This window comes from Serinus canaria, chromosome 1A, assembly GCF_022539315.1.
Source record: "Serinus canaria isolate serCan28SL12 chromosome 1A, serCan2020, whole genome shotgun sequence".
NCBI classification, from domain to species: Eukaryota; Metazoa; Chordata; class Aves; order Passeriformes; family Fringillidae; genus Serinus; species Serinus canaria.
This window is the reverse complement of record NC_066314.1, coordinates 64,785,738-64,809,916: the sequence shown is the minus strand read 5'-3', so window position 1 is coordinate 64,809,916 and position 24,179 is coordinate 64,785,738. Positions and strand designations below refer to the sequence as shown.

Here is a 24,179-nt window from a genome sequence, read left to right as displayed (position 1 = left end):
AATTTTAGCACTTTTGATTCCAGTCCTACACAGAGACATCAGCTTGTGAGACGTGGAAAGAAAGACTTATTTAAAATCGAAATATAGTGATAAGCGATCATCCACAAATCTCTGAAACTGCTTTGAATGCAGGCTCAGAATTAGTGTTTTAGTTACTGCAGCCAGTTCATTCACCCCTCATTTGAAACTGTTAAGCACAATTTAGAAAATGACTTGACACCACCAACTCTCTTGCCTATTATTATGCTCAGGGTATTGAATGATTAATGAAGTTCACCAGCATGACTGTGCTTTTAGATCTGGCAAACATCATGGAGCACATGGGAGTTATCCTTAATATGTGCCATCCAGGTCAGAAACATTTGCAGTTCTCATTCCTCAAGTATATTTTCAGAATTCATTATGAAGTTTGCATAACTTGCACCTGCCATATGTTCTCACTTGAGTACATTTATTTTTTTCATTTTTCAGCTCACTTTTCAACATCTTCACAGGCTCATTTTTCAACATCTTTACAGCCTACATGTTAAATGGTAATATTTTGAAAAAAATATTACCAGCAAGGACAACATGAGTACATGTTCAGTGATGCCTCTGGTCACATCAACTTATTTCATGAAGCATCTCCATGACCTCCAGGCCCATGGAGATGCTTCAGCTGGCTCTGGACAAGCAGCCTGACTGCCCATGATCCAACTTCCCACCTTGAACACCAGCCTAGGCCTTTCATCTTAGTGTTAAAAACTTCCCACTGGAAATGCTCCCTTGGGAAAATGCTGACTAAACCAAATTAAAGAATTATGTAAGAATTTGTCAACTTCATCACAAGGTAACTGCAAAACTACATAAATGCTGCATTTCAATGAAATCAGAGTGTTTAATTTTGTCATTTCAATAGGATACAGTAAAGCCAGAGCAAGGAGGGTGAAATTGAAAGCTCTTCCCTGGCCAAAATGAAATACTGCTCCTCCTGTGGAATGGAAATCCCATGATGATCCACTCTGCCTTTAGTAGGTATTTTTGCATCTTTTCCAGAGTTAACAATGCATGAGAAATTCACCACTGGTGAGTTTTTATTTATGGTGGCACAGGGTGGTTATGGATACAGAAAGAAGGGATCACCCAGCACATGCCTGCCCTGTTGTTCTGCCTATTAAACAGAAGTAAGAACAAAAGGTAGTTGCAGTCTGACCACTCCCAGTGTTGGAGCAGGAGTGCTCAGACCTGCAGCTTTAATTTGTGTTCCTCTGGATGATGAGCAACAAAGCTGGAGCCCCAGAGAGTCCCTGAGTTTCATGCAGGTTTTGAGCTAAGGGCTTTTTCTGGCAAAAAGTATTTCTCCTCTTTAAAATTAAAAAAATACTGAATTTAAATAGTGATGTCTTTAAATTAGGACTTTCCAAGAGATGTGATAATCTTAAAAAAGTATTATGTAGTATTATGTTTGATACAGGGACAAGATTCTCTTTACAGTGGCTTATGACCTTTATGCTATGGCTTCAAAAGCTAATAAAAATCACAGATGAAAGTATGAAAGTATCAGTACTTCTTTTTCTTTTTTTTTTTTTAATCACACACTTTTCAATATTGAAAAGTAAAAGTTCTGTTTTATTTGAAAGGTCATGGAGCTTTTCTCTCTCTGACTTCATCCACTTTCCACACAAAGTAGGATGGACACTCTGAAAACATTGCAGTAAAATACAAAGGAAAGCATTTTTCCTTAATAGATAATGTGTCAGATTCAGAAACATACTGATGATACTCACATGCTGTGCCCCATTCTTGCCCCATCTCTCCACCTGGCTTTGCCCAGTTCCCTGGGACAGACCAGGTGCCCAGGCCTCCTGCAAGACCTTCCCACCTGGTAACCCATTCCAGTGCTGCTCCAGACACTGACCCTTCCAGGAAAACCTAGCCCTGAGCAAATCTGTGGTTGGCTCCTAAGAAAGAGACATGCACAAGGCATTCAAAATTCCATCTGATGCTTGGCACCTGCACAAGACACACAGTTCTGCTCTTGTGGCTGCCTGATGGTCATCCAGTCACTAGGAAACCAACTTACTAGCAAAACTTATACCTAAAAACTACTTGTATGTTATAGAAATATTTTTTTAAAAATTAAATCTTTGTTAAAAACTGTAATAACTTCCTGACATCATTTTTTTTAAACTGCTGGGCATCCACAGTTTCCACTAACTATTCTCAAGTCGAGCAGCAAAAACCTTACAACTTTCAAAACAAAGGAAAGCAAGAATTGGCCACAGCATCTGAACATATAATTTTCACTTAAGTTTCTTCCTTCATACATATCCCTGCTGTCTCATAATTAGCTTAAAGAATATATTCTTTGGGCTCCCATTGTTTTTTTGGAGCAAGCCTTGGTTGGAGTATTTGAACACAGTGGGTTGGTTTATTCATCCAGAAAATAAGCACAATCATACCTGCTTCAGAAGGTATTGTGAGGGTGTAGTGTTTTTATAATTATAATTATTGTGTGCTTGTGAAATGAATTATAACAATTAAACTGCAATTATTGGGGGTGGAAGGGGTCTTGGTTTTTCTATTACTTCCAGAAACTTCCCCCTCTCTGGTCTGAACTTACCAGCATATTGCCTCTGACTTGTTTAGCCTACTTTTAAATTGTTACACTGCCAAAAGAAATGCTGAATCATGAAACTGAGGTTTTGGAAAGCTTTATTTTTATTAAAGAAATGCACCCAGCAGCATTTCAAGCTTCCTCTCCTCTGTTTCTTGTGGCGTCCCTCAGTTTGTGCATCCATCACACATTGGGGAGGGTTGTGATGTGCTCCTGCCCCTTGGCAGGTTGAAGGCTAAATTATTTTTTCTCAAAGATGGAGATTGTTTCAATTTATAGCTGTCAAAAAGGCAGATCCCTCCATGCCACATTTTGGCATCTTCTTTCATCTAATCTTTCTTTGTGGTGCAAATTGCCTTGATTCTTATCACCAGAAACTCCTGAGTGTGGCATTTTGTTAAGATTTCTGATGCAGTTTACAGTAATTGCAACCATCCTGCACCACAACAGTCTCCACACAGCTCAGAGTGCTCTGCTGGGTCATCCACATGGGCTATCCAATTAAACATCATCCACATGGCTAATCCAGATAAACAGAGTGAGTGGAATAATGGCACATTTCCTAAGGAACTGGCACTAGTGCCTGGCATATGGAGAGCTTTGACATTTCTTCATGTCTATGCCATTAATGCAAGGGAAACACCAGCCCTGAAATTGAGCAATATTTATAAACAGAGTTATGCTCAAATTTAAAAAACAACAACAACCCCCCCCCCCCCAAAAAAAAAGAAAACCACAGGAAAACCCAAACAACCCAACAAAAGCAAACACACAAAAACCCATCAGATCTGGGCTTGGATACCACCTTGCAGTTCAAGCTTCCATCAACTTACACCTGATGAACAAGATTTTGGGAGGCTTGGTTTCTGCATAAGAATTCTGAAACATCAGGGTTTTTAACCTTTGAAAAAATAACTAGGACTGTGTCACAGCAAGCAGAAAGTCATGGCAGTGGGACACAAGTTTCAGCTTATTTTCTGAAATAGTGCTTGCTTACTTATGCAAAGACAGATGAATCCTGTCACAAAAAGAGGAATTTCTCCTTCCAAATGTATTTCCTGTCACAGTTGTAGCTCCTCTGTAGCACCTAAGCAACTCCAACTTCCCTTTTCCCAAAGTGAAATGAAAATTATTAGATATTCTAAGAGAGTCATAAAAGTAAAGACCATTGAAATGCTTCAGAAATTAAGCACTAAGGCCACTTGAGTTTTAAGAACTGCTTGTTGGAAGAGAAATACTCTCCTCATTCCTGGTTGTCCTGCTGGAATCTCCATTTTATATTTACAAAAGCAAGCATTCGCTTAACTTGAGCACAAGTCATTTCATTGATTTCAAATGTTATCCTGTCCTTTCAACTTCTGATTAATTTTACATATAAGAAGGTCATCATGTGAACTGCAGTTTACAGATTCTTTGCATGATTGGAAAATATATGAATAAATACTTATAATGGACAGCTGTACAGCACATGAAAAGAAAAAAATGAAATTTTATTCTTGTTAAAAGAATCTGAATTTTGATAAAATTATGAAACAGAGCTGCCTACTTATAGATGAAGAGCAGTAACTGACCAATCTTTGGAGTTGTCCCCAAGCTCCTGCACAGGCACAGATGTGTACTGAGATTTCTCCTAGGAGCTTAATACACCATTCTGACAAATACATGACAAAAGATGTAAAATAAGAGATTAAACCAACAACGCATTGCATACACATGAAACACTTACTCACGTTGATTTTAACCTTTTGGTTAAAAAACTAAAAAGTTGCTTTAAAAACTCTCTGCCAATCTGTGCTCCCTGAGCAAATTTCATTTTATTGGAGCCCAGGACTGGTGTCAAAAACTTCTTCTCCTCCAGCACCCTCCCCCACTTGCATTTCTGACTGTACAACAGCACAGCACGCACTTCCCACCGTGCCAGCCCTGCTGCAAGCCCTTGGATAGGCAACTGTGGTGTCACTGTGATCCCACCCCAGCTCTGCCTTTTGACATTCACCTGAAACTGCTGCTGGGCAGGGGCTTGGTTTTCAGCAAGGAATGAAGGCATTTAGCCACACGAACCCCATTAACAGCAGAGGAGTTGTGCAGCTTTTTGGCACACTGTACAGAAAACTTACCCCACCATCTCTGACAAAAAAAAAAAAATCCACACAGTGAGTTCTTTGTTAGCAGGAGCCACCGAGGTATTTTGTGGTGACATTGCGACACATCTGAAACCCTACACCACTACCGAATGGTTGACTTAATTAAGGATTCCTAAGTAAATATTTTGAGCGCATATCAGTTGCAGAAATTGGCAGGGGTGTCCTGAGCTCTGAATGCCATATGCATTTGTTTAGGCTTTCAGTTTTGTTTTGCACCCTGGCTTTGGGAAATGGATGTGCGTGACTGAAGTGGGAATCCGGTGAGGCTCAGCCCTGGGCTGCTCTCCCCTCTGCTGGGGCTCCAGACTGGGGGCTGCACACAGACCTGCTCACCCCACCAAATGAAAGGCAGAGATGCCTTTGAGGAGCTCACCCAAAAAAAGTGCCAGATATCCCACTCAATGAGCTTGCTGGCATGGCCAGGAATGAAAGCTGTGGAATGGGTGAGTTGAGGGGTGACTCCCACTAGGGCAGAGCCTGCCTTGGGGTAAATGCCTGCTGGAGAGAGGAGTGGGGGCATGCCCCCCATCCCTCTGTGCCACAGTGACCAGGGAACACCAGCAAACCCTTGGATCACACCCTCCCCTACCTGCCAGCTGGGAGGGTTGCTGTGAAGCCAGCAGTGAACCATTGGGCTTCAGCAGAAGGAGGGGAGACATTGCCTGGGATGCCATTCACAGATCAGCACCAGCAACCAGCACTGGCCTCCTGCACATTCCTGCTGTTCACTGAGCAAGAGAAATCTGATTTTGACACATATCTTATTTGCTGTATGACTGGTCCACTGCAATAATTTTTAATAATCTCTCAGTGAGGCAACACTTGATATGTAACAGCAGGATATCTTGAAGGCTGTTGTATCTGTATTTTGCCTATATTCAACTTTTTTACACCAACAAAAGGCTCATGGAGAGCAGAAATGCCTCACAGGCCTCATGTGTCCTATTGTAAAGGCTGCACTAGCAAATTTACATTTCCATTTTCATTGGATATTCACTCCAGAATTTTTATGGCAAACTACTGTATAATGAGGGTTTTCTTTCTTGTCTCAAATCACTTTACTCAGGGGGCATGGAGTTATATGATGGAAAACACATCCTGTGGATATAAAAATTCATAAAAATAAAATTGGGTGTTAAAATATCTGAAGTGTGGCAAATAATTATTCCAAAGGAATTTGTGTTTCAATAAGTGCTTGGTTTGCTAAACCAGAGAAAACTGATAGGCCAGTGTTTGAAAGCTGCAGGAAGGTAGCAATTCTAGCATTCTCCTGGGTAATTCATGGAAAGCTGGAATATTCCTGCTTTGGTCTTGTCAGGGATGAAGGTGGTGACATACGTGGTGCAATTGAAATTATCTGAATAAGCTTAATGAAAAATGGTGTTGATATAAAATTATTTGATTCCTTTTACAAGCAGAGCTTTATCAGATTTAGAAATCAAACTGAAACACTTTTGTTTCACACAGTTTTTTTGCTTTTGTCTCTATAAACAGGGTTAGCAGGACCTACCAGCCCTGTTCTGCAAACATGCACGTGCCTTACCTTGCAGAGTACCAAGCAGCTCCCAAGTCCATTCCCCAGTGCCAAGATTCCCCTTTAAGCACTCACAGCTGGTGTTGATGTCTAGCACCAGAATTTGCCTTCCACCCCATTTCTGGCTCCCTTTAGTACTAGAAAGAGCCACACTAATATCTGACAGGGAGGCACAGAGCTGTTTGCTGAGCAGCAACCCCCAAATGTGGAAAGCAAAGTTACCCTGCAGAATAACCAGGGCGGGGTATTGCAGTTCTCCTGGCAGGGAATGCAACCTTGAGGTACCAAAGTGGCTGGAAGAGATAAGTCACAGATTTTCTGTGTCTATGCAGAGACAGTTCAGTATCAGAGAAAAATGAAAATTTCTATATGTAAAGTCCACAGTTTTGTCATGTTTTTCATATAATTAAATAAGAACAAATAAGCTTTCTCCAATCACACACAACATATTTATAGGTATGGGCATTTTCCAAGCTTTATCAATTCCAAGCCTTAATTAAACTTCAGTGAAGTGCATATTTTGTCCCTGACCAAAGTTTAGCAGTCTGTTGTGTTTGGGGAATGGATTAAGAGGAAGAAAGAAATAGGTAGTCTTCAGGCATAGTCCAAGATTTACCAAGACCATACCCTGCTTAACTTGTGAGATCTGATGAGACCCTGTCACAGTCCTACCACAGGTGTCCTACACAGAAGCAGTCATCTCTTGGTTAGCTCACTCTGAAATGCCAGGTATGCCTTGTGGCCTTAAAATTTTTAAGGTGAACTGTTACTGGAATCTATCTTAAAATAAATGTTTTGTGATCTTTTTCATTAAACATTTTTGAAAGATCTTAAATTATTTTGCTTTGTTTGCATCGGGCTTTCACTGATGTGATACAAAAATTAAAAGAGGAAAGCATTTACTAATGGGTCTACAGGAGAGGAAGACTCTTCCTTCTCAAAATTAAATCAGCTGGCTTTGCTGCTGTTGTGGTTTAGGCAGGAGCTCATCAGGATCTGAGCAACCAATGAGAATAAATTCTGAAAGTCCACTGAGCCATCATGTTGGAGAATTTAGTATATTGTGTTAAAATTTTGAGACTCCATTGCAGTGTCTATTAACCATGAGGATCAAAATCTCTGTGCAGCTCTGAGGTACACCTGAAAAGCCATATAAAGTTGTCTCAGACATTCTTTTTATTATTAAAAGAATTTATTATTATTGGAGAGGCCACATTGACCCTTCCCATAATACATTTCAGACTAAATGGCCACTGAGGACTGCTATTTGGACACAGATATATGAGCACAAAACAAGACTTACTGGTCTTGAATTAGTAGCAGAGGAAAAAAAGTTAAATTCTCTTTGTCAGTGACATTGAATTTTTATCCACTGAATACACCACTACGATGAGCCATGATTTAATTATTTTATTCCTTCCCTCACCACTGTTTTCATGGTGGTAAATCTTTCCTAAGGCCATAAAAAGTCAGGATATGGAATTAAGTAACATGCACAAACAAAATTAAAGCAAAAAACCCATGGACTTGGTGCTGTCAGGTTTACTTACTGGCTCCTACATCTGGAATGGGAGCATTGCTCAAACCAGCAGCAGTGTGTGCTGCTCTCATCTGCTCTAAATGCCTCACGTCAGACAAGACCATTGTCAGGGGGTACAAGGAGGAGAAGGAGTTCTTTTCATGTTTCTCTAAACAGCTGAAGCTTTGGGGTGACAGACAGAAGGGCAGCTCCTCCTGCTCCAGTGTGCCGCAGGGGAGGAAGTGAATGTGGGGACTGGGCACATCCTTGGCACCACCCAGGTGGGACCAGGCAGATCACTGGTGCCCCAACCATAGCCCCAGTTTGTTGTGCAGCCTTGAGCCCTTGTTATTTTTCCTCCTCACTTACCCACCTTCCCCTTCCCCTCAAACTACAGCAGCTGGGGCACACTCATTCACAGGGAACACATTTGTGCTGTTCTCGAGATGTGGGAAAAACTGGAAAGGAAACACAAAGTCCCAGAAGCAGGAACTGTGGACCTCTCCAGGTTTAGCAGGAATAGGTAAGAATGAAGAAAACTGTGGGGTTTAAATTTTTTTTTTTTTATATTTCATGTCAGAGTTTATTCCTTCCCAGGAGAGCTGCAATATCCCAGCAGAGATGGGTCTGCATGAGGCTGGGTGGTGGTGCAGAGGTACCTCTGCCAGAGACATGGGATGAATGTACAGCTACTCTCCATCTCCAGCACCAAGGACAGGAGGGAGGATGCACCTTCCCCATCACCTCAAAAAGAAACAGATTCTGCTCTCAGAATCATGGAAGAGTTTGGGTTGGAAGGGACCTTAAAGTTCATCCAGTCTCACCCCCTTCCTTGGGCAGGGACTTTCACTATCCCAGGTTGCTCCAAGCCCTGTCCAACCTGGCCTTGGACACTTCCAGGGATTGGGCAGCCACAGCTTCTCTGGGCACCCTGTGCCAGGGCCTCCCTTTGCCCTGGAGCAGGTTGCTCAGGTTGGCACAGGCTGATTGCCTGGGTACAGGTTCTGCTCCCAGGGCAGGCTTGTGCTAGGGCTGGACAGCCAGCTTTAAATGACCTCCCTGGGCTGGCTGCAACTTCAAACAAAAGTGCCCTGAAAGTCCCTTTCAGCCTGCACAGCTCTTGCAAAGCCTTGATTTAGGAAGGAAAATGCTTTAGGACCACCTTACTAAATACAAGAGATCTATCACAGATTTCAAGGTGCTAGATGCATGGCTGACACCCTTTGTGCTCTCCTGGCCATGCAGTTCTGTTTGCTTCCATGGAAAATTTGTTGTTAACTGCAAGTCAGCCCAAGTCAATGTACCAGAATATTCACAAAGACCTCATGCTAAACACCAGATCCCAAAATAAAAAAAGGCAGAGGAGTTACACTTAGGAAGTTGCATAAGAAATGCAGAATGCAGAAATGCTACACTTGGTAGGTTTTCTATACTTTTAATTAATAGTTATTGAAATAAAAAAGACAAAATGCAACAGGTTTTTAAGCAAATAGCAAATGGCACTTGGAAATAATTTTTTAATGGTCTCTTAGTGCATTAACTAATTTTGTCTCTCATTTTCTGAGTCTGTTCTCTAATGAGAAAATTATTTGCAGCCTTTCTTGTACCACCACTCCAGCTGTAAGCAAAATTGCTTGGCACTTCCATGGAGCAGGCCTGCATTCCCTGAACCCAGCAAAACTCCCCACTGGCTATTGGTGATCATGCAAAGAGAAATTCTGATACATCAGACAGATAATTTCTGGTTAGCTCCTTACAGCAATTACCCTACTGAAGTTATGAGACACTTATATTTGAGATTATACATGTTGGTTACACATGGAAATAGGATCTGATCAGACCTTCAAATCTGTACCTAAAAGCTGGATATCACTATAAAATAGCTTCAGTCTGAGAAAGTCTCAAATGTGGAGAAAAAGGGGAGAACCCCTCAGAAACTGCAGAATATAAAGGTTTATTTCCTATGCAGATTTCCAAGCATTTAAACATTATTGTATGCTGCATGTGGGCTTTGGGTGAACAACAACTCTCTGTTTTATAATCTGAACTTTCAACACTGGCACAAAATATTGTGACACCAAACAGGGCTATCTATGAATGTCTAAGGTTTCTTTCAGCTACTTATTTCAAAAATTTAATTCTGAGTGATATAAGAGGCCTGGTAAACCACACAGTAACTTTTCTAGGTCCCTGGCTTATTGAGCCTATTCCAGGTGTTCAGAAGGATTAGCAAAAGTCATTTTGAGTTGTTTTTCTAGAGGGAGTTTCTAAATTTGGTGTGCAGCCATAAAAATCTTGCATCTGTGTTATTATCCCAGTGGCCCATGCTGGGTGTGCCCTTGGTGTTTTGAAAATCACTGTAAGCTTATGAAAGCAGCTGGCTGGAATACTTCTCCTTCTCAAATCCACTCTCAGAAGATCCCACACACTGTCAGCCATACACACACAGGCATTTACCTGCCTTTTTCTAAGATGGCATATTGACCCCAATTTAGCTGCTTCTTGCCTTCAAACTGAAGATGCTGCTGACTATGGGAATCTTGGATTTATTTTTCCTCCAGTTATCTTTCTGAATTTGACAATTTGAAAAAAAAATCCCTTTATGGCCATGCAATATCCAAAGAATGAAGAGGTTCAAAGAGGTAAGTGATGAGGACTGTCTGGGATTCACAGCTGAGCCTGCAGAGGTGGTTCTAAAACAGCTCTACCAAAGTCAGTCATGTGCAATCTGTAGGGGCTGTAGGCAGCTGATGGCACACACAGTGTCAGCCAGTGAGCACCCAGAGCAGGTTAAGCCTGGCTTAACAGCTACATCTCAGCCACAGTCCAGTCTTCATCATCAGTCAGCCCCACACTCCCACAGAAATCTCCTTTCACTGCCATTAAATACTTATTCTCATTTTTCTCCCTGATGCTACCATTCTTTTGGCACTGATCTTTTTAACTTTTTACCCCTAGGTAAAACAGAAATTGATAGAGAAGCTAGCTTTCTGTCTGAATTAAATGTATCTGTTCCATAGAAGAAAAACTTAAGCTAACAGCAGCATCACAGACTATTAGGAAGCTCAGAAAATATCAGATTTTCCTAAAACTCCACAACTTAAATATATTTTAAGCACTATAACATGCTCAGAAGATGAGTTTGTTTTAAAAGGGTTGTGGTCATAGACAAGGGCAGCCATGGGCATTCTCTAAGATGTGAAGTCTGGAACCTGCAGACTTTCCCCCTGCTGATGTGATCTGCCTTTGTGGATGGTGTTAGAGCACCTAGGCACTACAGGAGAACTCCTGCACCAGGGGATCTGAAAGCACATGCCAAGGCATGGCAGACTGGCAGCTGTGCATGCAGAACTGGCCCCTGGGCTCACATGGAAAGGCTCCTCTTGGGAGAGTCCCCCAGGAATGCTGGGGACTGAATGAGCTGCATTCCCCTGGGAGAGCTGGGTGAGGAAGCAATGTGGTGAGCACATCTGAGTGGGGATGGGAAGAGACAGATTCCACAGAAAGGAGCAAACTGGACAGCAAGTGACTTTGAGGAGACAGGGGTCCATCCACCTTCCCTGGGCAGGGTCAGCTGCACCTTTCCCACTCCTGACAGACACTTCAAACCATTTATAAATCACCCCACCTAAATTTTCCCTAAAAGGGTGGTTGGGCACTGAACAAGCATTCCCCAGGGAATGGTCATGGCTCCAAGGCTGACAGAACTCAATGAGCATTTGAACAACACTCAGGCACAGGGTAAGATTCTTGAGGTTCTCCTGTGCAGGGCCAGGAGTTGGACTTGATGATCCCTGTGGGTCCCTCCTACCTCAGAATATTCCAATGTTTCTCTTCTATGATTCTAGGAAATTTCTGCAATAAAGATCAGGGTTTCTTCTCTGATACCAAATGGGAACAGAATATTTTGTCCCCAGAGTCCTTGCACTGCCCTTTAAGTTGTTTATAAATCTTCTGCAGAACAAAACAGCCCTCATTCAAATTTTCCTCTCATGCATGAGACCTCTGATCATTTCTATTCCCCTTTTCAACGTTCTCTCCCACTGGTCCAAGCTTTTCTGCACAAGATAAACCACACATCATGACTGGGATTACACTTCCCTCTTCTCCTCTCAGGGAAACAAAAACAAGATAACTGCTTTTGCCATTCCATGTCTTTATCTCCACTTAGTAAAATAAGAGTTGAGACCTAAGGTGGCTCTTCAGTCCTCATTCTACACTGAATTGCTATTGCTTCTGAATTCTTCAGTTCCTGCATGGACTGCATTGCAGCTGTATAAAACAGGCCCAAAATATTTTGCCTCCTTGTTCCTCACCCCCTCATTAGTGGAACAGAAGCAGTTCAGCAATTAGAATCCAGTTATGAGCCCTCCTTTTATTTGCAGCATCTGACTTTGAGAACATGGGGCAGAGGGAAGGGAAGCATGGTTAAAAGTATAGAAAAACAATTTGCTTAGATTGTACTTCATGTTTACATTAGAGAGACAGGTCAAGGAAAAGTATCTTCACCAAGTACCTAAAATACACAAAGCTTGTGTTTTAAAAGCACCTATTTTCAGAGTCTTAAAAATATTGCATATGTTGCCTCCCACTGGTACACAGCCTGAGCAAATCTGCACCAAGTTTTGGCGCAGTATTGAGTGGAATTATGGCATAGGAACCAATCTTCCCAATAAACTGTAGCCAAAGTAAGTTTGATGTGTTTTGGTTTCATTGCACTTCTGAGAGTCAGAGCAACTGCTCAGGAGAATGAGAATTGCTCCAACTGGAACTGAGAAGGTGAGGTGGCATCACCTCCAGCCTTACTAAGTCATTCTCTTGTGTCTCCAAACAAAGCCAGAGAAGTTTTTCTTGTAAGCAGCTACATGTGTTGGTGGAAAAGTATCTTTCAGTTGCAGGCTTAAATACTGTCATCCTTTGTTTAATTTCTAGGCCAGTCTGTACATTCAAGGGACCCCAAGAGTTAAGATTTACAGTTCAAATCATTCAGTGCTTCTGAATTTTCTGTAATTCATGGATTTTCTATGGAGTATGGATGATATAAAAGTTTCTATCCCGTAACACTTCTAGAATTAAGCCAGTGTTTTCATCCAACTTGTGAGCATTTCATCCCTAGTAAAAATCAAAGTGCCTGATTTTATTGGATTACCATTGCATTATGCCATTACCATGAATCATTAAACTCCAGTTTCTCTACCTCACACAGAAAGCATTTGTGCCATGTGCTCAAGTTTTCCTAGCACAGCCTATAGGATCCAGGATGAAAGTTTTTTGCCATGGCAGAACAAACATGCAGCTTGGGAAAGACATTACTATAAAATAAAACTGACTAGAAGCTGAAAGCCCAGAGTAACTTTGAGAGCTTGGTTTTGGTTCCTTTGGATCTTTAATCCCCAGAATGGCTCCAATTTTTTTTTGTCCAAATTGTTCACCCAGGTCTAATGACCATTGAACCGTCTGGCAGGCACTACACATGAGATAGGATTAGGAGGTCATGGGTTCAGTCTGTAAGTAGGACCACTCACCCCTCTCACAAATCTACTCAGTTGACAGACAATTCTTTGTGATGAGTTGGCCACCCATTTGGAGGGTAAACAGAATTCTCACTTATTTTGAAAATTTGACCATGAGACACAATATACCTTTCTCTGTGGGGAAGCCCACCCCACAGACAGGGATAAAAAAAAATCACAGTTCCTGCTGTTCAAAATCCATCTTCCCTAAGGCTCTTCCTGGGCTGACCAGTGTTTTCCAAGCTGAGTGCTTTTATTCTTTTTAGTCTTCTGGTGTGTTCTAAAAAATACTTACAGAATGCTAAAAATCTTTATTTTAAAGGAAATCTAATTGCACTAATGGGACAACATATGTATTTGTTCAGTTACTTTAATGAAGAGAATGTTTTGCATGCCTTCAGAAAAAAAAGAATTATAAATAATACCTTAATGCCATGTCTTAAAGTATGCTTCAGAACTCTCCTAAGCATCTTGTTTGTTATGCTTCAAAACTTTCTGTCACCAGAAAGGAAAAAAAAAATCAACAGCATTCCTTCTGTCTTACAGAAAGATGAGAGTAAGAAAATCGCCCCTTTGGGGATTTTTAGTTGGTGTTGGGAAAACTATAACTTCATGAAGGATCTGATAACTAACCCATATGGTGCATGATCCTGATAATACAATCCAAACATCACAAACCAACTCCCAAAAGCTAACAAGAATCAGCCTCTTTGTTGTAGAACAAAACAATGAGACTTCATGTTAACCCAAAATCCAGTTCCTCTGGAGATACCAAAGGCCTAATTCACAAGGAAAATAGATGTCACAGATGATGATGCATGTCCTGCAGTTTGTTGTTGACTCCCACAGATGAAACAGAGGGCTTGATCTCTTGTGGTGCTAAAAATCCTCTGGCATTTTTTGGAATCAAAGAACTGATGGAAAATCAGATAATTAAATTTGCCTGCTTAGAATTCCTGTAAGTATTAACTATATGTTGTATTTTTCTGCTCTGTTTAAACAGTTTTTCTGTATTCTTTCTGTATAAAAAATTATCCTAGTTTTTTTTATTTTGGGGGCCTTGACCTGTTTAGTCAAGTAAAAGGGCTTAAGTAAAGAGCTGATATTTTCCAGTTCAGATTCAAATGATTCAGCCTAGAAGTTCAGACATGATATTTAACCCTATGGCCCAAGAGGAAAATCCCATGAATGTAAAATTGAGTACACATGTCAGAGGCCTACAACTGTTTTGGGACTCATTTGGAGACATAAATATTGTATAGTTATGGCTTATCTGTATGAAATGCATACAAAGTATAGGTGAATGTGGCTTTAACTCAAAAAGAAAAGGCGTAACATTTAATGTGTTTCTTAGGGCTCTTTCTGGCTGGAGAGGTCAAGTGATGCCAGGATAGATTTTGGCCATAACCTACCAAAGAAGAATTTTGGATGGCAAAAGAGCCAGACTTATGAAATAGGCTTTCTAGAAATGGTAATGAATGAATCCACACTGCACAGAAGAGATTATCCTCCTTGTTTTGCTAATAGAGAGAAATATGATTCACAGATTTAGAGACTTCAAATGGGAAACTTGACCTTATAATGATTTTTATACTGTGGACTATTTATGAATCATAACTGTCATGGTAAGTTCCCTATCCAGTTTGGTTATTTTGCTCAAAACCACTATTGTGCTATTTCAGTGAAAGACAAACACTGACAGCCAGTTTCTAGGTGAAGGGATCTCAGTTCTGCCAAATATTCAGCAGTGTATCATCATGTGTGTCCAAAAGACATCACTGCATGAAACTCTAACACAGAGAAAAGTTCATAATTAATAAAAATGTTTCCTATGCCAAGAAATCACTCACTCAGAAGGAAAATGTAAACCCAAAAGGGAGATCAAATAGCTTGTAGTATGAGGTCCTAACAGACTGCAGCCAACTAAAGTCACTTTTACTGACTCAAGTCTGCAGCAAGGCTGAAATGGCAATGGATTCCAGGAATAAAACAGGACAGACCAGAGAGAACTGGAAATATTGGGAGAAAGAAGTCTCATAGAGTGAACCTTCTGCTCCCCAGTGTCAGTGTCACTTTGTCCATGATGTGGTCCCAGCTGTGACAGCACCAGGAGAAGCTCTGCACAAGAAGGGGGATGGCGACGTGGTGTGGCCTGAAGGAGCTGCTGGTCCATGCCAGGCACCACTGACTGCACTGCCAGGGGCACCCAAGCCAAGCTGGGCCTGGGAATGCCAACAGCTGCCCCGTGCCAGCATGCCAAGACTGATCCCAGAAAAGATGGGCACTATGGCAGAAGGGATTGAGCTGCTTGACCTCAGATGACTCTGTGTGACAAATACAGGGCTTGCAGAGAAAAATAAAACTCTGCATAGCCAACATTAAAAAAAAAAGTGATAATTCAGTGTTTGCTTGATGGGTTTTTTTTCCACTTATAAAAAGCTTCTTGTTCAGCTTTTACAAGATATAGCTGAACTATTCTTTTTTTATGCAAGAACGAAAGGAGAGAAAAAAATTCTGGCACACTTCTTCTGGTAAGTTTCTAGAAACTGATATTCTCCCTGCCTTATTTCCCTACCCACATGCAATGATTGCTGAATTCACTGCTGAACTGGAACCATCTTCTCCGAGGTTGAAGAGAGAGTTCCTGTTCTAAAACCAGTAAATCCTTGAATTCTATGTAGACACTTGACTTGCAAGCTTACAGCCGTCCTGGCCTGGATATGGTTATAAGGAAAGCTGTGTAGAAAGCTGCCAAATTGAAACCTGACACTGACTAAAAAGAAAACATAAAGAAATAGGTCCCTGAGAAGATCTTGTGAGTTACTGAAGCCAGGAATCAAAGCTGGACTCCTCAGTTTGTGTTCGGCAAGGAATTAAGCGGTGCTGCAGGAACTCTACTCCTACCTGGCTACAATGTGTTAGTTTCCATCATTTCTTCTTAATTGGCATCAGCTGATGGTGGGATCCAAAACATTCCAAACTTCCTTTGAGCATGGTGAGACACTGTACAGGCAAACAAAATAATTTTCAAACCTATCTTGTGTGAAAGAAAAGCCTGGAGTCCTAAAAAATCAGAGATTGAAATTCCCAGCAACAGCAATAGTTGAGAAGTGGCACTCTAAGATGTGAATACTGAAGCACAAAACTATGCAAAAAGCTGGTTTAGGAATTTGAATGTGGCAGTTAATCCAAAACATCTTCTGGTTCACAAAGGGTTTAATGAATTTAATGAAAAAGCTAGCAAAAAGTATCTTAATTGGCTCCCTACCATCTTAAATTAGTGACATCTTCCATATGCAATATCTTTGTCAACCAGCCTCTTGCTCAGCTCCTTGGTGATTACTGAAACTTAAAGATTCAACCATTCCTTTTTGGAGACAATTCCAACCATTATAGCACAATAGAAAAGGAAGGGATTGAAAGCCCACACAGGAGCTTGTAGAAAATTGTTAGTTAGAGTTTCCAACAGATGTAAATCTTTACAGGATCAAACCCATGCAGTTACTGGACATGGGATTGCTGCTTTTAGTTGTCTGCACCAGTATTTTCCACATTTCAGAGGCTTGCTGCTTCTAAATGGCATGGAAGGTCTCCATGGCACACATTGAGGGCAGTATTTCACAACATTTACATTCCTGTTGTCTTTCTAAATGAAAGGACTATAATGTCAACCTTAGGACTATAATGTCAAATCATGGGAATGATAGGCCAGTTCATCCCATAGGTTAGAATTTGAAAAGAAAATCTGAGATTGTCCTCTGGAGTCACAGACTCACAGAAAAATCAGGCAACCTGACTCAGGTCTTACACTGCTCTGTTCATACCTAGAACATCAGCTCACTTCCCATGTTTGCAAGCTAAGGCAGGCTGTGGGAAGGATGAATCCAGTAGGTGCCAGATATTGAGAGTCTTCTGGTCCTGAAGAGCAGCCTAAACTTGCTCTCCTTGTTCACCTATTCTTCCAGAAGATCCACAGATGAGAAGTGGAGAGCCACTTCTCCAGGAGCTCCAATAGTGGATCAAAGTAGCAAGATCTGGTGCTACTCCTGGTTCTGATTTGCTGTGTTGGTTTGAGTGAGCCACCTCCTTGTAGTGTGCTGCTTTCCTGCTCCTTTGCAGTTTTACCTTCCTAGACAGAGTGTGAGCCAGGACAGTGACTTGCCTGTACTTGCAATCTCTTCCATACTACAGACTGAGTGCTAAGCATTAATTTATTTGGAAAAATTAATTAGAATATATATAGTTTATATATATATATATATATATAAATATATATATAAACTGACTTTCACATAGGTACCACCAGTAACAAGCAGGCTGACAGCAAAAAGGAGAGGCATTAAAAAATTAGAGTACCATCAGTTTTAGTGCTTCCCTCTGCCATCCAAACTATCCTTTTCAAACTCTTTAAATTATCCATTTTGCTGTAGCTGCTGTTATTCATTTGCATAGAAGAAAGATGTTGGGTTGGAATCTGGTCTTACCTCTCCAGCCACCCATAGATTTTGCCTAGCTGAGCTGGTGTTGTTGCCAAAGCAGTAATTCTAAAACAAACCATCCTCCTCCCTCCTGCCAAGCATGTGTCTGTGCTTTCCAGCTCCAGAGAAGGTACATGAGTGTAGGCACAGCAAATCTGAAATATCTCCTTCAGGCTGCTCAGGAGTACCATTTAAAGGACAATTTTCAAATTCAGCCATGTTAAACAAACACTAACTAGCATGTTAGTTACATGCCTAGGATAATGATACTAGTTTGTGGATCAAACATCTCCCACTAAGGACAAGGAGGACATCCTGAATATATTAAATCTCAAATTCTTAACATAGATGAACCAAGGATAAACCCAACACAAGTTTTGTGACTTTTATGTGCTGACTCCACACTTGGCAATAACACGCCTCCTCTGCTCCACTGTCCTTGCCTACTGCACATTCCACAGGTCTGGAGGAGCTGAGTTCCTACAGCACACTGAAGCCATGGTGCTGTGCCTTGGCTGGTGCAACCACAGGACACCCATATCTGCACTGCCTGTCTCTCAGGAGCCAAGGGGATGCACAATGCCATATAACACTTTGTAGCATCACCCAAATCCTCTTTTGACCCCTAAAGAGGTCACAAACCACTCATCTGAGAAACCCAGCTTTAAAGCACATGCTGGAATGGATTTTGATTTTTCATGAGCACTTGCCAAGATGAACAGCCCATCACTTCCCATAGCAGTTTGCTCTAGCAATTCCAAATGAAACATAAAATTATGAATTTTTGTTTTCTGCCTCCAGTCATTGATTCAGACACATATATTTGCCACAGAAGAGCAAAAGACAGCCAAAACCAAAACTGAAACATCTGCAGTACAAAATTCAGTTCCTGCTCTGTGACTCTGACAATGGCATCCTAAAATATAGATGCTTTCTCATTCTTCACTAACCAACCTCACTGCTTTTCCCTGGGCTAGTTAAATAGCAAGAGAGCAAGTTTAACCCATCTCTTTGCCCATCTTAGGTTCTTCCCAGCTGCCCACTCTCTTTGTGTGCTCAAAGGATACTACAGTGCTCACCCTACAAGTTTAGCCACAGCCCAGGGGCCTCTCAGAGGGAAAGCTCTCACCTTTCCAGGCCTGCCTCATGGCCATGGAGCTAACACTGGAAAAAGGGGTGTTAATTACTACTGGTTACAGAAGTGGCCTGGTGGGTCCCATGGGGGAGCTGCTGTGAAGCCACAACATCTATTTTCTCCTCAGCCACCCAGCAGCTGTGGTGTGGTGCTGTCTCCCAACTAATACTGCTCTAGACAGAATTTGGGCAGTTCATTGTGAAGCTGGGAGATCTCTGTTCAGTGGACTTTGGTCAACCATTCTTCTATCCAGATAAGTGCCTCAATATCCTGCTTCTGCTACCTACCACCTCTCTTCACTTACCCTGGGAAACACAGCCAAGCTGCTTTGCAGGCTGTACCTTTTACAAGGGTTTTTTTCTCAAAAAAAAAAAAAAAAATCCAAAGCAAATCCAGAAATTGCTGAGGTTGATTTTCTTCTTTCAGCTAAGACTCAGCTCCACCTTGTTTCAGACACTGGCACACACGTACACACGTACCCGTGCTCATACACACCCAGCCGTTCACCTGCCTCCCCTGCTCCTGCAGAGTGCAATCAGCCATAGAAATTACAGACTGTTCCAACATCTTTATCTAAAAATACATCTTGTTTTAATTAGATCAAGAGTTAAGAAGCTAGGATGGATTTAATAAAGAGTTTGTATGGAGGGTGCAACCTTAAGCAAACTTACTGAAATTATCACTTAGCGGTTTTCCATCACCCATGAAGCGAAGTTTCCTTTTGCCCTGTAAATGCTTCTGTTTCTTTGGCAATACACAAAATAGTTCTTTTTTTTTATTATTATTATTCTGTTCCCTACAAAAGCATCCAGATATGTCTCTTTGTTTACGGAGTTGTTGACACAAAGGAGTCCAGTGTAATAGGCCAAGTCGATGTATCCCTTCACTGTGAGTAGGACTAGCAGGATTAGCCTTCCAAAATGAAAGGGGTGCAACAAGCCAAATACCAATGTCATTAGAGCAATATGATGGATGAATTTGAGCAATGCCTCTATGATGCCAAACTGTTAAACCCTAGGATTTAACAGGCTTCAATTAACTTGGTAATTTAAAAACTAGTGAGCCAATATATTACGATACAGTTAAAGCCTCGGAAAATTAAATATGAAAAGAACTGTTACTTAAAATGAAAAATAAAGTTTACATCAGGGTTTTATGTCCTAGCTCATTCTGCTAGTCTTTACATTCAAACCTCTCTAAGCATACATAATACCAAGTGATAGAGAGCAACTCTGCACTAACATTTTCAGGTCATGAGGTCAAGCACTTGCAAATCAGAAAATGCCAGGACAAGGATTGACAGTGAAGCTTGAATTCACCTGTCTCCTGTGCATGCACAGGAATGCAGCCTGCAGTTCTACAGCAACACAACTTTTTTTTCCCACAGGACCCTCTCATCCACTTGGTGCACAGGGTAGATTCAGTCTCTTGATGAGGAATTGTGTTGCCTTGCTTCCTCCTTCGCTGTGCACACCCAGGCTTTAAAAGCATTTCAAACTCCATTTTATTGAAAGAGTCTGAGCTTGACCTTACCTTCTGTATGGTGATGATCAATACAATGTGTGAGAGAATGACAGAAAAATTATTCCACGATACCTCTTTGAGGACAGGAGACATGAATCCTCCCACCTTAGAAATTCAGCGAGATTTAGCTATGAAATATTCACTGGTCCAAGGAGTTGAGTTTGACAACTCTTAGGGCTTCAGCCTTCAAAACATTTTTTGTTGCCTGATCCTTCTGACTACTTCTGCAGCTGGGATCATTCCCCGTTTCACCAAGTCACATTCTGGGAACCAAGCAACCAAATACAAGTAATAGCTACTTCTCACTTAAAGAAACAAAAAACATCTTAAAAGCAACACTCAAATATTTGACTCAGAGGAGACTTCTGCTCCCCCTGCACAGCCCCTGGAGGAAAGCCTACAGCCCAAAGCCACTTGAAGTAAATGCCCTGAGGCAGAAATGCTGTAGAAATATGTGACTGAACTAGAGATCAGACACTAAAACACTCATAGGTGGGAGCCACATTCAGGATCCATTGGCAGTTGCCAGGAAAAAAAAGAAAAAACTGCTAGACTGAAATTTTAACCCAAATGGAAACTTTCAAATACCAAACCTGGACACAACTTGGATACCATCTGCAACTCTCTGTTCAAAAGCACATTATGACAGAAACATGAAGGTCAGGGCAGCCTCACTCTCTGTAGCCTCTTTTCTAAGCATCCTCTGCACCACCTCATCTGAAATCACTGAGGCAGAAATTTCATGTCACAGACCAGGAAAAGTCTTGATACCATATCAAATGCATAACCATCCCCCCTATAATTTCAGATGAAAATTCTCTCTCCCTGCTCTGGTTTGCATGCATAGCCCTCACATCTGAGGCTGAGTTTCCCATACTTATATCCATTCTGAGTATACTTCACCTGCAAATTGATGCAGTTTAAATGGCTTAGGTGCATTATTGACAATTTAATTTGAAAATCACTGCATTCTATCCTTCAGAAAATGGGGAAAAATTCACTTCTGAATTTTGGAAATGCCCAAAATTTAGGCTTTAAAAAATTGTAAAAGGGTTAGAGAAAACTCTGCAGTGTCCTAGACATTGTTTTGCTGTCTTAGCTTCAAAGATGCACTTCTATCTTTTTTACTTCACAATGTCTGTTTTGTTATTAAAATCTAAAACCTGAGTAAAAATATTGTTATAATGCTTATTCACCTCTCAGTGCATTTTCTAAAGAAAGAAGATAAATGAATCACTGATAGGCTATTGCACCCCACAGTGCAGGCCTTTGTAAGGGATAATATTGCAAGCAGTAAACAGTGATCTCTGTATTGACAGAACTCCCAAGAAGAAACTTCAAGAGTTAAAAATGTTTCTGCAGACTGCCTCACATTTAGTGCCACCTGAAAACCAAAGCAAGAAAGACACATAGCACTGAAATGAAGCAGCACTAGGAAAAAAATACTGTCCTGCAATGCTTTATGGGCTTAGTTATGGAAAGAAAACCACTAGAATAAAAGGGGGTTTTCTCGTATTGTTCATGCATTCTAGCACCCATTTAATGAGAGATTACTGGGAAAAACAGCACAACATCTTTCTGGAAAAGCTAATCATCCAATCTTGTGCCATGCCACATAATTGCTGCTAATCCGTGCTCCATTATGTCATCCCCCACAATGCTCCTTCCCTTGCCTTCACTGTCCTGATTTTTCAGGATTTCCTCTTCCTCCACTCACATCATCTTCTCTGGTCCTTCTAACCACAGGGAAACGTTTGCTTTTATTATTTTCTGAAAATTGTGGCTGCTAAAACCTCTTTGGTATTTATGATAACTGTTAGTATCTATAGGGTTCAATTGACGCACACAGCAGCCCTTTGCTCTTTCATGGTAATTGCCTTCCACCCACACTCTCTACCTTCCCAGATCTGAGCTCCCTTCTCTTTCTCTCTCTCTCTGTCCCTCCCTGTGACTCACCCTCACTGCCTGGAAGTCCCAAGCACATGCTGGCAGCTCTAGAGATTGTGTTCCCTCTGCCCAAAGGGCTGCCGAGCTCCTAACCTGTTTGAGAAACCTTTGCTCTGCTTCCTTCTCACTTGGACACTGATAAACCAAAACAAAGCTGGAGAAGCTGTTTTGCCTCAGGAACAGGAGTGGGTTGGTATGAGTGGAAGCTGTGTCAGGGGAGGTTCAGGCTGGATAGCAGGGAAAGGTTCTTCCCCCAGAGGCTGTCAGGCACCCCAGGGAATGGTCATGGCCCCAAGGCTGCCAGAGCTCTGGGAGCCTTTGGCCAGTGCTCTCAGCACAGGGTGAGATTGTTGGGGTGTCTGGGCAGGGCCAGGGGTTGGACTCAATGATCCTTGTCTGTTCCTTCCAGCTCAGGATGATTCACTAGGCCACCTTTAAAGAACTGTAGCCATCTGGCAATGTTGTCACCCTCCTCAGTGCAGCAGCCTAAAGAAGGATGCCACTGGTGCAGCACCTCAGGGCTATTTCAATTTATGAGGGGCTGTTAAAGCTCCAGTTTAGCAACCTAAAAACCTCTACAGCACAAAGAGTGCCATGCTGGATTTCCCCCAACACTACTTGTGTTGCTTGGATGTGGTAGACCACAGGCACAGAACAGAGTTTGGTCCTCTGCCTCTTTAGCATCCCATTCACTCCCTTTTAATTCTCTTTCAGCTCAGCATTCAGGCAACCAGGCTAGGTCTAATTAATTTTAATGGGAATTAAAAAGATATTTTTTACAGAATCATAGAACATCCTGAGATTTGGTAGACTTCTTCACTGGGTCCTGTTTTCTGTCTATTCCCAGTGCCACTAGATGCACCTGAGGGAAGCAACCAGGAGCACCAGGTTCCCTCTGCCATCAAGGAAAGAGCCAGACACTTCCCAGGATGATTCAGAGCAGAGGTGGATTGAATTACCCCATGGACCTGCCTGCCTCTCCATTGACTACAGAAGACACCCAGAGAGACTGGACTCCTAACTTGAGAACCTCTCCTCATTGCCTAAATTTGGCTGTATGAATCCACCTCTGCATGTTGCTGCAGATAAACATTCAAATAGATTGCAACATGCCACTGTCTTTCACATCTCCCTTTGTTCTCCTCTTTGTTTACCCCTCTCTTATCACAGAGCAATTGTGGTTTCCGCAGATTGAATTTTCAAAGTAAAAATCCGACACACAAATATGTATTCCAGTTGACTTTGAAAACAACTCTGGATTTTAACTCTGAGGCCAATTTTCTGTCACTCCAAAGCAAGTCATCTCTGAGGAGGCACTCTGGTATGCTTTGGCTTTAACAGAGGCTGCCAAACATTAGCAGCAGAATCTGCTGTCCTGGGCCACGCAGGAACACGCAGTGTGTGTTATCAGCCACTCCTGGGCCTGATCTAAAGCTCATTGAAAACAGCAGGAGTCTTTTCACTGGGTTAATTGGACTGGGAAGTCAGTTCTCATAGCAAAATTATTCCTTTACATGTTCATCAGAACATAACAGATGAGAGGGTTTCAAATTTTTCATGATACAGGGGCCTGAGCTCTGGCCAGTTTGAGGTGTCAGCTCCCCACAGATCAGGGGCCATGTGGGTCTGGTGTCACAGCCTCTTGTGTCCATGCCTTTTAATCCTGATGGGTGTGCACTAATCTTCCTTTGCCAGGCTGGGGATGACTTCTCATACACACAGGGGGTTTACAAGTGAAGATAAGTGCCTTTTCCTACACTAAGCTCCTCTCTATCTGCTCTGTCCAGCA

The 24,179-nt window shown here is 41.7% G+C and overlaps 1 protein-coding gene across 2 annotated transcripts in view; it reads right to left on the bottom strand.

Annotated features, from left to right (window-relative positions):
- The window catches only part of WNT7B (Wnt family member 7B), a 95,229-nt gene that overhangs the window by 43,581 nt on the left and 27,469 nt on the right, over nt 1-24,179 (bottom strand). The gene's annotated exons all lie outside the window — the stretch shown is intronic.